The sequence below is a fragment of the Lepidochelys kempii genome, chromosome 2, assembly GCF_965140285.1.
Source record: "Lepidochelys kempii isolate rLepKem1 chromosome 2, rLepKem1.hap1, whole genome shotgun sequence".
Lineage (NCBI taxonomy): Eukaryota > Metazoa > Chordata > Testudines > Cheloniidae > Lepidochelys > Lepidochelys kempii.
This window is the reverse complement of record NC_136381.1, coordinates 92,185,035-92,200,023: the sequence shown is the minus strand read 5'-3', so window position 1 is coordinate 92,200,023 and position 14,989 is coordinate 92,185,035. Positions and strand designations below refer to the sequence as shown.

General features: G+C 44.3%; 1 protein-coding gene and 1 long non-coding RNA gene across 7 annotated transcripts in view; one reads left to right on the top strand and one right to left on the bottom strand.

Annotated features, from left to right (window-relative positions):
- LDLRAD4 (low density lipoprotein receptor class A domain containing 4) overlaps positions 1 to 14,989 on the bottom strand; it is a 427,294-nt gene that overhangs the window by 228,576 nt on the left and 183,729 nt on the right. The window lies entirely within an intron of this gene.
- Positions 1 to 14,989, top strand: part of LOC140906865 (uncharacterized) — a 37,103-nt gene that overhangs the window by 6,968 nt on the left and 15,146 nt on the right. The window lies entirely within an intron of this gene.

The following is a 14,989-nucleotide window of genomic DNA, read 5'->3' as shown; positions in this document are numbered from 1 at the left end:
CTAATGATAATTTCCCTAACTACTTCAATTTAATTCATGTATTCAGATAAAGAAATGTCCTTACTTGTGCATGAGGCAAGCTCACACTAGAAATTGTAAAAATGGATAGCTGTTATGCACCCTTCTCCATATTACTATGTGACATGCTAGAGCCAGTTGTCCATGTACCTGTTGCCTTCCCACTCCTGAGACTGTAGAACTATGCCGGTCCAGGACATATATAATATCCAAAGAACTCTGGGATCCTTCAGGATGAAAGAAACTACGTATGCTTTAAATATATTACTAACTTATAGCAAGAGTAGGAAAGAATTACTTGGTCATTACTGCTTCTACCTACGCAACACTTTCAAAAAAGATCTTCAGTGAAGAACAATAAAAAGTTATTAGCCAGTGATAGAATTCAGCTTCAGTAATCAAGATAGTATCTTTTGTTTATTATTCTATTCCACAATATGACAGTGAGGGATAAATTTGGGAGACTTACAAAAGAGCAGTGGGCAGTAGCTCTTGACTTAAACTGCCACTTATAAATGAACAGTCATTATATTTTATTTCCAATTCCATCATTAGCATCAAAAGGTCAAGGGCTCAAATCCACTTTTATTTGACATTTTGCCCTCAATTCTGAACATTCTGGTGATAATATTTCTCTTCACAACCAGTTTTCAGTAGGCCAGGTGAGACTGTATCTTTACACAGGAACTGTCCATTTCTGTGACTGCACACCAGTGCTATCCCGACTGATATTCCCAAAGCTCCAACTGAGCAATATGCACAGAAGGCTGATGGAAAGGATTTTCCTCTCCAAGAGTCCTACTAACTCGTGCAGATATATTTGCTGAGCGTTAAGTATCCAGGTGCCTCTCCTAGTTCCCCTATTCCAGGAAAATGAGCAGGATAATTAAGCATGTCTAGAATTTACTGAGCTGGCAGATTCAGTATACAAGGAGAACAACTTCCACATTAAGCAAAATCCTGATGCATGCTGTATCATCTGCAGTGGCAAGAAGGAAGACTGTCTTCTTCACGTCAGCTTGCTCTCTGTCCCATCTCCAGCTGACGTGAAGAAGACAGTCTCCTTTTCCTTCTTTTCTTATGTCACAAAGACATTCCTCTTGTAGCACCACTAATGTAAAACTTTAAACAAATATAATACTGCCGTTAGCCCCTGATATCTTATGAAAGTGAGTTTCTATATCTTTTTAACAGAAAAAGCCATGCAAACAACATTTTTCTGGGCTAAGACCAATCTAAGTAGTAAATCAGCCTATCAAAAGTCTATCGCCCACTCATCTGGGACAAGCAATTTTTTTGATGAGTCAGTAAAAGAATATTTTGGTAATTCTCAAGCACTATAGTAGAGGGAGGGTGAAGAATTTTTGTGCCTAGAGTAGTAAATTTTCATGGCAGTTTTGCAAGGCCAACAGGGAAATAAAACACATTATATACAAGTGTACTACAGAAACTATATTCACTCTGCTCAGCACACCCATGTAAAAAGTTTACATAAAATAAAAGCCGTGCAATTATTATTAACAATATTATTTGATAACATCATTGTGGATTATAATTTATTGGAGAGAGGCTGGAACTGAAATATGGAATCTAAATCCCCTTGAAATTTGCGGAAATTTTCAAACTGATCTAATTTTGCAGCTCAGACTCATCTCTAAAACTGACATTTCTAAATCTACTGCCGATGGATCTTTATGAAAACTGGGAAATTTAACATATGCTGTTCTTGCAACTCTAATTTCAGAGATTGTTTCCAGCCTGCTTAGATATTAATTCATTGTACCCCCATCCTCCCCATAAAAGATGTTACCATGGGAACAAGTATATTTTTTCATTATTAAACATGTCTTCTTAGGGGACTGTGGCAGGGGTGTATGTTCAATCAGTGGGTCTAGTGGTCAGGCCCTGCTGCTCCAGTATTTCTTTTAGTTTAGTGTGTTTGGGAACCCCTGAATGGGATTCAGCTGGGTCAGTTTCCTTGTTGGTAACCCCCTAGTCCTGCTGATGCCTGGGCTAGGTGTAGGGGAATCTGGTGTAGCGAGAGGTATTTTGTTCTCCTACCTGTGGGGTAATGTGACAAAGAAGGGGAGAAAAGACTCATAGCCAGACCTCCTTGGTAACAGCTTCTTCTCCTCCTGCCTCATGGTGGTGCTCCTTCTGGGAATGGCTTCTCTCCTCCCCCCTGCTGGAGCACTCTTTGTACTGCTCCTTTCCCCAGGAGCATGCTTGGCACTAGTGCCTGGGGTCCGAGCTTTCCTTTACTGCTCCAGCCTTTCTCTGCCTCAGCCTTAGTTTGGGGTTTGCAAACACCATCACAGGGACAAAGTGGCACAAGGGACTGAAAATGGGAGAGTCCTAGTCTGAACACGGACTTACTCACTTGTGAACAAAATACTTATATGTGACAGCTCTCTGGAGGTCTCAGTTCAGTTCCAGACAGAGTAACTTTACAAAATCATAGAGAAAGAGAGAGGGTATATGGTCTAACACTTCAAGCACAGGAATGGGAGTTAGGACTCCCCGACTCCCTTCCTATTTCTGCCATTAACCTGCTGCGTGGTCTCAGATAACTGTTTTTCCAGATTATCCATATGTAAAATAAGATGCAATATTACTGTCTGTACCTCAAAAGGTTAAGGCCTAACACAGACATGCAAAGCTCCTTGAGACTCTCTGACCTCAAGAGAAGTATATAAGTAATACTAATAAGTAATGACCATGATGACGGATTGAATAAAGCCTGTATTGAAGCATGGTTCAACGGTGAAACTCAAATATGTGTTTTTAGGATTTTGCCTACTAATAATAAATACATACCTCAAGTGTTCCATACTGCTGTCTAATGTTTTGGGAGCAGGTCAATAAATGTACAAATACGTTTTTGCTTCTGGCAGAGAGAATGAGACCCTCACTTTATTAAGTCTCCCAGACATAGGCCTGGCAGAATTCGATTTTTCTTCTAATTTTGACAATTGATGTCAATTTTTATTTTTAAGATTTTTTTTTATTTTTAACTTTTTATTTATAATTGCAGGAAATTAAAGAGTGGTTAGGGTTGGAGTTAGGAGTAGGGCAACGTGGACAGCGGGGCTTCAAGGGGCTCTCAGCACAGCTGAGGGGCCCAAGACACTGGGCTGCAAGATGTGTGGGATGCTGCGGTCCTGCCTCGGCAGAGCAGAGACCTCCGGCTAGGACTGCAAAGAAGAGACGAGCCCCCAGTCCCGGGGTGCTGCTGAACATTTACTGCCCAAGGACAGCTCCCACACTTCTGTCTGGTAACTGAGTGAGCGGGGCCATGACAGCGGGGCTTCAGAAGGCATCCTGCTCAGCTGTGGGGCCAGTGAGACCCGATTCTGCAGGCACAATGTGCGGGAAAGGCTATAGTTCTGGCAGGGCAGAGCAAAGACCTCTGACCAGGGCAACAAGGAAGCTGACAAGCTCTTAGTCCTGGGGAAAGCCACCCCACTGCCGAATGGCTACTGCCCAGGAACAAAGTCATTGAGCAGCAGAGCAGCCTCCCATGCAGCCAGGAAAGAGCTTGTTGTTGTCTTCTCTCCTCGCAGTCCTGGCTGGGGATCTCCGCTCTGCCGGGCCAGGACCGTAGCCTTCCCTGCACCTTGCATGAGTGGGTGTCACTGGCCCTGAGGCAGCAGAGGGAGGCCCCTGCAGCTCCACTGTCACAGGAATGAGGGAGTGGGTCTGTGGAGTCGCAAAGGGCTCCCTGCTTTGCCACAGAGCCAGTTACACCCAATCCCTGCAGGCACATGGGCAGGAGGCTTCCGACAACTGTTCCCAGTGAATTTTTTTCATCCATTTCCCTGTGTCATCTGAAACTGACATTTACCAACATTACTGATTTAAATCAAATCCAGCCCAGCCGGCCCATACAACACTTCCAGGTCCAATCTAGGAGCTTTACGGTTTTAACTTGACTATACCGACAATCGGCACTTCACTCTCAACTGCGTGAAATCCAGATACCATACTGACAGGACAAAGTTGCATTCAAAAGTCAGCAAACACCAAAATTAACGTTGGACATACAACCTTAATGCTGCTCTCTTGCACCTATGTATTATGAAAGAACTTCAGCTATGTGCTCAGATACTATTTCTCAAATAATATCTTACAAACTTTCTATAACATTAGAACATAAATATCTTGCAATTACTTTTTAAATGTATATTTAATTTGACAATGATACAGTATATTTTAATGACAATTTTTATACGGTAAGTTTTCTTGTCTCATAAGAAATGCATTTTAATAATCTTATCACTGCAATATGTCTCAAGTTGTTTTTCAGCAAAACACATGTACATAACTGTTAGAGAATATTTTGAATGGCTTGTTTGATCATATACCTTATGTAAAAGTTTATTTAGTAAGTGTTATTCTCAAACAGGATTCTTATTTTCTCTTTTTACTATTTAATGTACTTCAAAGCATTTTAAAAAGCTACTTTAACAATTGAGAATTTGTGTATAGAATTTACAATTACATAGTATTGTTTAAAAATTATCAACATATCAGGATATTTCTAATTAGGTAAACTGAAAAACAAATTTTTTACATGCATTGACAGAATATACTTTAACTGCTTTACGTCTTTTGAATAATTAAAAAACAAACTTAATTTAGAGTGAGTTAGGTTGGAAATTTATAGTTGCTGTTGGAGAAGACCAGGAATCAAATTGTGACTCAGAGTCACAATTCAGACCCTGGTTCTCTCTTTGTTCTAAGGAGAAGTAATCTTCACCAGGTAAAGGGTGGCAGCAGCAGATTCCTTCCCCCTCTGCACCAGCTCAAGCTGCACCAGATGGCATACTGGGATGAGCAAAGTTAAGGCTCTTCCTGTACCCCGTCTACCTTCACGGGAGGAGGTGTGATGTGACGGAGGCTGGTCTTCCCCCCTCCATCCTATGTGCTGTAACCCACAATGTGGGTAGCCTGCAAAGAAATACCCTTATATCCCCTTACTCATCAGAGCAGATACATCCCAAAAGCCATAATCTTTCCCGAAGTGACAGTGGTTTTTATCCAAAGGCTTTTATGTTCTGAATCCTGGTACCAGAGAATAAGTGAGAAGGTTTAGGGAAAGCTGAAATACTTGCAGGACTCCTTTGAGAGGAACCTCTCTCTCTCTTACTGTGTTGACTCACTTTCATCCTCTTTTGTTAGTCCTAAAAATGTTCAAGGACTCAGGATGTTGGAAATGTAAAGAACTTTAAAGGCTCAGGTCTCATCAGAGGAATTGGGAATCATGAGGAGGCCTCTATCTCTAAAGTCACAGGAGACTGACTGTAAATATTGCAAAGAAGGTATCAACATAGATTGGTTTCCAGAAGAAACTGATGGAGCTGTTCCCCCGGGGTGGGGGGTGGGAACATCTTTTAAAGGGCCAAATCCTGTATTTCTCTGCTACTGAAGCCAAGGTGATCTGCTTAAGGAATATCAGATCAAGCTACAAGTGAATAGTGGCATTGCAAATGATTGGCCACTTGTGTACCAGTGAGGTATGAAATCTGCAGCAGGAGGAGAGATTGGAATGGAATAAACTAAAAGGGCAAATCATAGGCTCAAATACCTTATCTGGTTGGCACCCTAATACATTTTGAGCTTAAGTCATTGGGTGGATCAGACAGCCCCATGAGCTAGAAACAGAGTGGGAAGGGACAACTCCTTCCTGAAAATGTTGAGGCTACTGAAATTTAAAAAAGGAACCTAGTCAATCAAAAGAGAAATAGCAAAATATAACTCCAGCTCAAGCTGTAAAAAAAGTGTGTATCCTCAGTTACAGCTTGATAACATTACAAACACAGGGACGTGTGGCTGGATTTCAAATATTTCACAGCAAAGGGAACTGCCCTTGTCAGTTATGAGGCTATGTGATGTGAACAGCTGGTCCAATGCATGAGATCAGACACACGGTTAAACTTCCAACATCACCAGAAGTCATTAAGTAAAATTGAATCAGCAAATACCTGTCTAACACAGAAAAAGTAAAACAGAATAAAATGGAGTAAAAATATATTGTATGTGGTCAAAAAAAATTATCTTGTAACTGCAGTCAGATAAAAGTGATCCAGGCTAGTGTAGTGAAATCTCTCCAAATTTCAGCATCTTGCTATATAAAGCAGTACCCGAGAATCATTTCATTTTGTAAGGAATCTGTTTGGGGCACAACAAGCTACTGGTGTTGCTATTAAAAAGAGAATGACAAAACTATGTCACAACTGTGTTCTGATGTCCAATTTTTCTATTGCTGTTAGTTTTGTTTGATCCTTTGTTAGTCTCCTCTCCTCTTTTTGTTTTTCTTTGGCTTTTCTTTTAATTTCTTATTTTAATATAAACCCTATTTGCTATTTTGAGTTTGTGGTTTCAGCTTTGTTTGGATTTTTCTGACATGCATACAAAAACTGACAGCTGAACTCAAATGACTTATCTGTTTTGAATACAGAAATCCAATTGAATCTATGCAGTTTTCATCTGTAAGTTCTTATGGATTCTACTTAAATTCTAAAAACTGACAGAAGGAGAGAAAGAAAAAAAATAAAAGAAGAGCAGTATTAACATTTAACAGAATTGCAGAATAAATGATAAATAACAGAGTGACAGGGAGGGAAGGAACTGGACTACTTCCTCATTTTACAAGAAATTATTTAGCCATCTAGGTCAACAGCGGTAGAAGGGTGTCACCAGCAATACATTAGAATACTTGTACAGCACTAGAGAATATATAACAAATGTCTTTCTCAATATGGGTTACAGCAGTGATGTATCTTTTTCCTTGTACCACAGCTGAATAAAATTCTTTTTAATCATGTAGCAGAACTTGAAACATTCCATTTAAAATGTACTAGACATATTTATGGAGTTGTATGCTTTTGGCAGATGCATCTAGCCAAAATAACTGCTTCTAACCATTGAGCAAGTCATATTAAAAATGGGTCTTCGTGTACTATTTATACGACTGCCTATATTGTGTACTATAAACAAACACTATTTATAAGGCAATAACATAGGAAATAACACATGTATTGGGTCTGACTTTAAAGAGAAACTTGTACGTAATACAAAAAATTAAATCACGACTCCTATTTTTAAAGAGAAGAAAAAAAGTGCTAAAAAAGGCCAGAGCACTTTAAAAATTAGATGTCCAAATATACTAGATCATACAAGCGGCTTCTAATAGCACTTTTAAAATGCAAAACCTCCATTAAAATTCTCAAGATCTTTTTGTGAAAGGGATAAATTTACATGTAGTACAACAACTGTAAAAGACAGTTACTCACCTTTGTAACTGTTGTTCTTCAAGATGTGTTGCTCATATCCATTCCAATTAGGTGTGTGCGCGCCGCGTGCACGGCCATCAGATAATTTTTACCCTAACAACACCCAGTGGGTCGGCTGTGGAGCCCCCTGGAGTGGCGCCTTCATGGTGCTGGATATATACCCCAGCCGACTCAGCGCCCCCTCAGTTCCTTCTTGCCAGCTACTCCGACAGAGGGGAAGGAGGGCGGATTTGGAATGGATATGAGCAACACATCTCAAAGAACAACAGTTACAAAGGTGAGTAACCGTCGTTTCATCGAGTGCTTGCTTATATCGATTCCAATTAGGTGACTCCCAAGCCTTACCTAGGCGGTGGGGTCGGAGTGAAGTACCGTGGATTGCAGGACTGCTCTACCAAACGCTGCATCGTCTCTGGCTTGTTGGCATAGTGAGAGGTAAAAGTATGTACTGAAGACCAACTAGCAGCTCTGCAGATCTCCTGGACTGGGACCTGGGCCAGGAAAGCTGCCAACGAGGCATGGGCCCTTGTAGAGTGAGCGGTGAGGGGCGGGGTCGGAACACAGACCAGATCATAGCAAGCACAGATACAGGAAGTGATTCAAGAGGAGATCTGCTGGGATGAGACCGGGAGGCCCTTCATCCGTTCCACCACCGCGATGAAGAGCTGGGTCATTTTCCTGAACGGCTTTGTACGCTCAGCGTAGAAGGCCAGGGCCCTACGAACATCTAGGGAGTGTAGCCGTAGTTCCTGATGAGTAGCGTGCGGTTTTGGGTAAAAAAACGGGAGGAAAATGTCCTGGTTAATATGAAAGGTCGATACCACCTTGGGAAGAAAGGCTGGGTGAGGTCGTAGCTGCACCTTGTCCTTTTGGAAGATCGTGTTATGATGGTTCCGAGGTAAGAGCTCTGAGCTCGGATACACGCCTTGCCGACGTGATAGCGACAAGGAAAGCCATTTTCCAAGAGAGGTATAGGAGGGAACAGGTGGCCAAGGGCTCAAACAGGGCCCCCATAAGCCTGGAGAGGACCAGGTGCAGGTCCGATGTGGGGACTGGCTGTCACACCTGTTGGTAGACAGTTCAGGCCCTTAAGGAACCTACTGACTATGGGGTTGGCAAAGACAGATCGGCCATTCACTCCCGGGTGAAAAGCCGAAATGGCCACCAGGTGAACCCTGATGGATGATATCGCCAGGCCCTGCTGTTTCAGGCTCAGGTCATAGTCCAAAATGAGAGGCACGGATGCCTGGAGGGGGGGCGTGCTGCAGTGAGTGCACCAGCATGCACATCGCTTCCATTTAGCCATATATGTGGCCAGAGTGGAAGGTTTTCTGCTACCCAACAAAACCTGCTGTACCAAATGAGAACAGAGTAGCTCAGAGAGGCTCAGCCATGCAGAATCCACGCCATGAGGTGGAGGGATCGTAGTTAGGGGTGACAGAGGCGGCCATGATCCTGAGTGATCAGGTCCGGAAAAAGAGGCAGCGGAACCAGGGTGTCCACCGAGATCTCCAACAGCGTGGTGTACCAGTGCTGTCTGGGCCACGCCGGGGCGACCAGAATCAGTTGTAATCTGTCCCTGCGCACCTTGAGCAGGACCTTGTGTACAAGGGGAAATGGCAGGAAGGCGTAAAACAACCTGCTCATCCACGTGAGTAGGAAGGCGCCTGTGAAAGAGCCCGGGGAGCGGCCCTGAAGGGAGCAAAAACGCCAGGCATTTCCAGTTGCTGCGCGAGGCAAACAGGTCAACCTGGAGAAACACCCACTTTAGGAAGATGGAGTGGATGACATCGGGATGGAGCGACCACTTGTGGGATTGGAAGGACCTGCTGAGGTGGTCCACTAATGTGCTCTGGACCCCTCGGAGAAACGACGCCACCAGGTGAATGGAGTAGGCTATGCAGAATTCCCACATTCGAATGGCCTCTTGACAGAGGGGGGGAGGAACGAGCCCCCCCTTGCTTGTTGATGTAGAACATGGCCGTGGTTTTGTCTGTGAGGACCACCACGCAACGACCATGCAACTGCTCCCGGAAGGCTTGGCATGCAAGATGCACCGCCATCAGCTCCTGTACATTGATATGGAGAAAGAGATCGGACGGGGCCCATAGACCTTGTGTCTGGATGTCCCCAAGGTGGGCGCCCATCCCAGGGCTGACATGTCCGTGATGAGGAAGGCTGAGGGGTGTGGAAGGGGACTTCTCCGCATACTGCCCTTGGGTCTAACCACCACTGGAGGGAGGCCAGGACCCTGTCCGGAACAGTGACCACCAGGTTCAGGCTGTCTCAACCTGGGCGGTAGACCGATGCCATCCAGGCTTGAAGAGGGCAGAGCTGTAGTCTGGCACGTCTGGTCACGTATGTGCAGGAAGCCATGTGTCCTAGAAGTCTCAAGCATGCTCTTGCTGTCAAGGTTGGGAAGCTTTGAAGGCTCCTGATGAGGCCTGACAAAGCTTGGAAGCGAGCATCTGGAAGGAGGGCTCGAGCTCACACGGAGTCTAAGACCGCCCCGATAAATTCTATCCTCTGGGTCGGCTCTAGCATTGACTTTGCCACGTTGAGCAGGATGCCTAACCATTTAAACATGTCTGACGAATTGAAGGTGAGCCTGCACCTGCTCTTTGGTGTGCCCTCGGATGAGCCAGTCATCAAGATACGGATATACCTGTATCCGTCAACGATGAAGGAAGGCTGCCACTACCGCCATACGTTTGATGAACACCCGGGGGTCCGTGGAGGTGCCGAAGGGAAGGACCGTGAACTGATAATGTTCACGGTTGACAACAAAGCGGAGGAAGCATCTGTGAGCTGGATGAATCGCAATGTGGAGAAATATGCGTCCTTCATGTTGAGGGCGGCGTACCAGTCTCCAGGATCCAGGGAAGGTATAATGAGACCATGCAGAATTTCAAATTTACCATGAATTTGTTGAGTCCGCGCAAGTCCAGGATAGGCCAAAGTCCGCCCTTTGTCTTGGGGATTAGGAAGTAATGGGAGTACAACCCCCTGCCCCTTAGCTCCCTGGGAACCTCCTTGATCGCCTCCATGGCAAGGAGCAACTGCACCTTCTGGATAAGGAGTTGCTCGTGAGAGGGGTCCCTGAAGAGGGATGGGGAGCGGAGATGGGGGAGGAGAATGAAAATTGGAGAGAGTATCCCCTTTCCACCATGCAAAGAACACAACGGTCCATGGTTATGAGGGACCAGGCACGGTGGAAACAGGATAAACAATTCAAGAATGGGGTAGGATCCTGAGTAAGGTCCGGTACACCGTCCTCAGGCATCCCTTCAAAAGTTTTCTTTGGGACCTGCCGAGGGCTTGGAAGGACCTTGGGCCTGGCCAGATTGGTGGTTGGAGGGTTTTCTCCTGCCACCGCGCCCCCCGTCTCCTATAGAAGTCCTGCCTCAGCTGAGAGGAGGGTAGGAGCATTGAGGCTGCGGTTTAAATGGTTTCCACAGGGTAGATGGTGTGTGCATCCCCAGCGAACACATTAAGGCCCTACAGTCTTTGAGGCTTTGAAGCCTTCAGTCTGTCTTGTCTGAGAATAGGCCCTTTCCATCAAAGGGGAGATCCTGCAAAGTTTGCTGAAGCTCTGGTGGTAAGACAGAAGCTCACAGCCAAAAAATGTGCTTCATTGCTATTCCTGAAAAGAGGGTCCGAATGGCAGAGTCCGCGGTGTCCAATGAGGCCTGCGAAGCGGTTCGCGCGACCGTTTTGCCCTCCTCTACCAAAGCCCCAAACTCTTTTCTGGACTCCGGAGGAACCAGTTCCTTGAACTTCATCATAGAGTTCCAAGAGTTAAAATTGTATCAGCTCAGGAGAGCCTCCTGGTTCGCAGTCCGGAGCTGGAGCCCCCCTGAGGAGTAGACTTTGCGCCCAAATAAATTGAGGCGCTCGACCTCTTTCAATTTAGATGCCGGAGCTTGCTGACCATGATGCTCCTTCTCATTTACTGAGGCCACCACTGGTGAACAGGGCTGTGGGTGAGAAGACATATCCCTTGGAGGGAACAAAATACTTCTGCTCCGCCCCCTTAGCAGAGGCGGGTGTTTGCCAGATTGTTCTGGCTGTGGTTTGAATGGTCCGGATAAGTGGTAAGGCCACCCTGGAAGGAGCCTCTGCGGACAAAATGTCAACCACAGGGTCCTCCACCTCAACTACCTCCTTTGCTTGCAGGTTCATGTTCCGTACCACCCTGCGCAAGAGTGCCTGGTGGGCGCGGAGGTCTATTGGGGTGGGGGGGCAGATATAGCAGTCCCTGCCACAGCCTCATCGGGCGAAGGATGGATGCCACAGGAGGGAGAGGATCATCCGGGGCCTCTTGCTGAGCTGTGCCCTGCTGCTCCAGTCCCGCAACCTCAGTGTTCGGGCCGGGAGCTGGAGGAAGAGGAGCTGGCACCTGTAAGGATGACGCCACCGTCTCCATGCCTCCGGGAGCAGGACGGTTGGCAGAGGCTTCAGGCACTCATGGCTCAGACAAGGCCGAGCGAGAAGCCTCAGAGGGAGCACCCTGGGCCTGGTGGTATGCCCAGGGTGTCCAAAAGGGCCACTGGGTGGACCCTTGAGTGGGCCCCTGTTCTTGCACCTGCCACTGATCCGCCTGTGAGCCCAGACAGCCGTCATCCGAGTGGTGGCGGTCTGAGAAGCGTGACCCTGCTTCAGACCGTGATGAGAGAGAGGCGGAATGCGATGGCCATGGTGGTGCTGAGAGGGTCTGCACCAAATCATGTTGATGAAACAAAGTTGATTGGTACCACGAAGCTGGAGATTGGTGCCAAGATGGAGAAGAACAGTGCCGTGACGCTGAGGAGCGGTGTCTGGACCTTGATTGGTGCTGGGACCTGGACCGGCACCTGGATCTGGACCTGGGTCTCAACGACGATGACTGGGTGTTACTAGGGTAAAAATTCTCCGATGGCCATGCACGCGGCACACGCACACCTAATTGGAATTGATATGAGCAAGCACTCGAAGAAGAAGTGACAATTACAAAGATTATATGCACTTACTGACTAAGACTCTTATTGACTTCAATAGGAGCTAGATGGAGTCCTTTGAAAATATAATCACAAGACAAGTTTTAAACCCCTTATGTTGATATGTACAATCTGCACCAGATTTATGGTCTTGAGTGTGGCTCACCTACGCTCCCAACTGAAAGTAAGATGCTTTAATGGGAGATACAGCTTAGAGCAAGAATGGAAGGAATGGTGGGAACACTGGGACTCATGCCTGCTGTGGAATTGAGTAAACACATCTTTAAGGAGATATCTTTTGCAGGGAAAGAAGGACAAGCTAATAGGGTGAAGAGGATATCTGCTTCTTTACACCCTTAGAATGACTAATAAGAACATACACACACACACACACACACACAAAGCCCCCTAAAAGTTTCATGAAAGCAATTCATGTCCTGTGGTGATAGTTACTTCTGCAGATGTTCATCACTTGGCAATCTGAGGTGGTGCATGACTTGCAGCTCTAGCGTGAAAAACCTGAATTAATTTTTTTTTATTTTTAACACCCAAAAGCCATAGATGCATAATGCCTTTAAAAAAATAAAAACATTAGCATCTGGACCAATAAAGATCAAGTTAGGAAGTCCACTAAGCACAAGTTTCTCCTCACTTTCAAAGTTCTCTCTACCCTCTTCTTCTGCTACTAGCTTTCCCATTCCCTGTACTCTGCCAACACATTCTTTTGTCTCTTTTACCCTCTTCAAAGTTTGTGTCATCTTCTTTTTAACCAGCCCATATACTTGGAACAGCCTATCAACTGATGTCTGCTCACCTTTTTCCCTCTTTTCCAAAGAACAGACCCCATCTATATCCATGAAGCATTTCAGCAGTAGACACTGTGCAACATTCCATGGTTGCTTCTGTGTTTTATACTTGACCTTCACGTTAGACAGTTAGCACTTTGGCGCAGGAGTCTGTTATCTATTTGGCATACTTCACCTCTTGTAAAAGTAACTATACACTAATGATGCAACATAAATAATCTCTCTCTCCTTTCTCTCTCGTCCTACATAAACTGAACTTTTGCCCCACTTCTATGACATGGTTTTCTCCAAGAAGATGGTAAACAGGATTAGTTTTTCCTAAGACCTTTAATCTTTGCTAAGGTGACAGCGAGGCATGATTCTGCCACTGTTACTCATTAGTACCTTACTTCAAAAGTATCCCCTTCGATTGAAAAAGGGCCTATTTGCAGAGTAAAGTTAGCAGATTCCTGTTCATACTTTGTAATGCACATATTTATAGTATTTATTCACAGCCCTTGTGAGGGGGCCTTAGAAATAAGTTTTAAAATGTTCCATGTGGTCCATGTGAAGAAAGCAACAAAAGCAATATGTTGCCTTGTCACTCACTTTATGCTGCAATCACTATTTTCAAAGATACTGGGTCCACATAGTAGCCTTATTTTAAACAAAATCAACTAATAAAGGGAATTAAACCACAAACCTGGTAAAATTATTTTACATTTCTAGAAAAATTTCCATCTGTTGGAGAAAGGAAGTGATGTTCATGCAAACAGCTTTATTTTCATGTCTCACTAAATTTTATTCCCACGTGGAATAAATTTTATTCTCAAAATTTATTGGCACCAGGACAAGTAATTCCATTCTCTAGTTAGCAATTAAATAATTTGTTTTTTTTTAAGCACTAAAAAAGTAATATACTAAATAACCCTTATGCAATCCTCCATCCCCAAATCACATTCTCCTCACAACCTAGATTTATGGATGACACAGCAGTTAATGCCAGTTAGGATTATTATAGGTATCTAAAAAATTGATCCTAGGAACAATAATCTTAACACCACAATCCAAACCACATGATATTCTATTTATTTACTACTGAATTCAATTATTGAATATTTATTTTTGCTTTTACTTCCACAATAAACCCGAAACCTCCCATCATCCCAGCCCGATATGCACACTCTTCTATCTTGTTGATTTAACAAGTACTCAAAGTTAAATTTCTTCTTCAACATTTCTGCCATATATCAATATACGTCCTTGAATTCCAAAACTGCAGAAAAGAATTAAGCCTATCCTATGAAATAGCTCATCTTTCAAACAAACAAACAACTATTGAGTGAGGGCTTTTTACCCTTCATAGGAGACAGGGTGAAGAAGGATAAAAGTGAAAGAAAGTGGTGTGGTGATGCTGACCCAGATATTAAAAAAAATAGATTATTACTTGTGGTTAAGGCATTGGACTGGGACTCAGGAGATCTGGGGTTCAGTTTTCAGCTCTCCAAGACCTCCTGTCTAATCCTAGGCAAGTAATTTAATATCCCTCTGTGCATCATTTCCTCATTGGTAAACTTAGGATAATAATATTTCCTTCCTCCCAATTTTGATCTCCCTTCCTGTCTATTTTATCTGTTTAGATTGTAAACTCTCAGACAAGGGCTGTCTTTTAGTATTTGCTTGTACGGAGGAAAGGGGCCCTGAAGTCAACTGGGTACCCTTGGAACTACTGCAATACAAACAACAACAATGGTACTCAGGAGATGGTGCTAACCCTTCCCATTTATATCATTAGATTGCATAGTATGGTTTTACAAATGCAGCACACTTGAGAGATTGTGCAAAACCGACTGAGAATTCATGCTGAATGACTTTTTCCACTCCCAGACTATAGAAATACTCTGAAAGATGCATC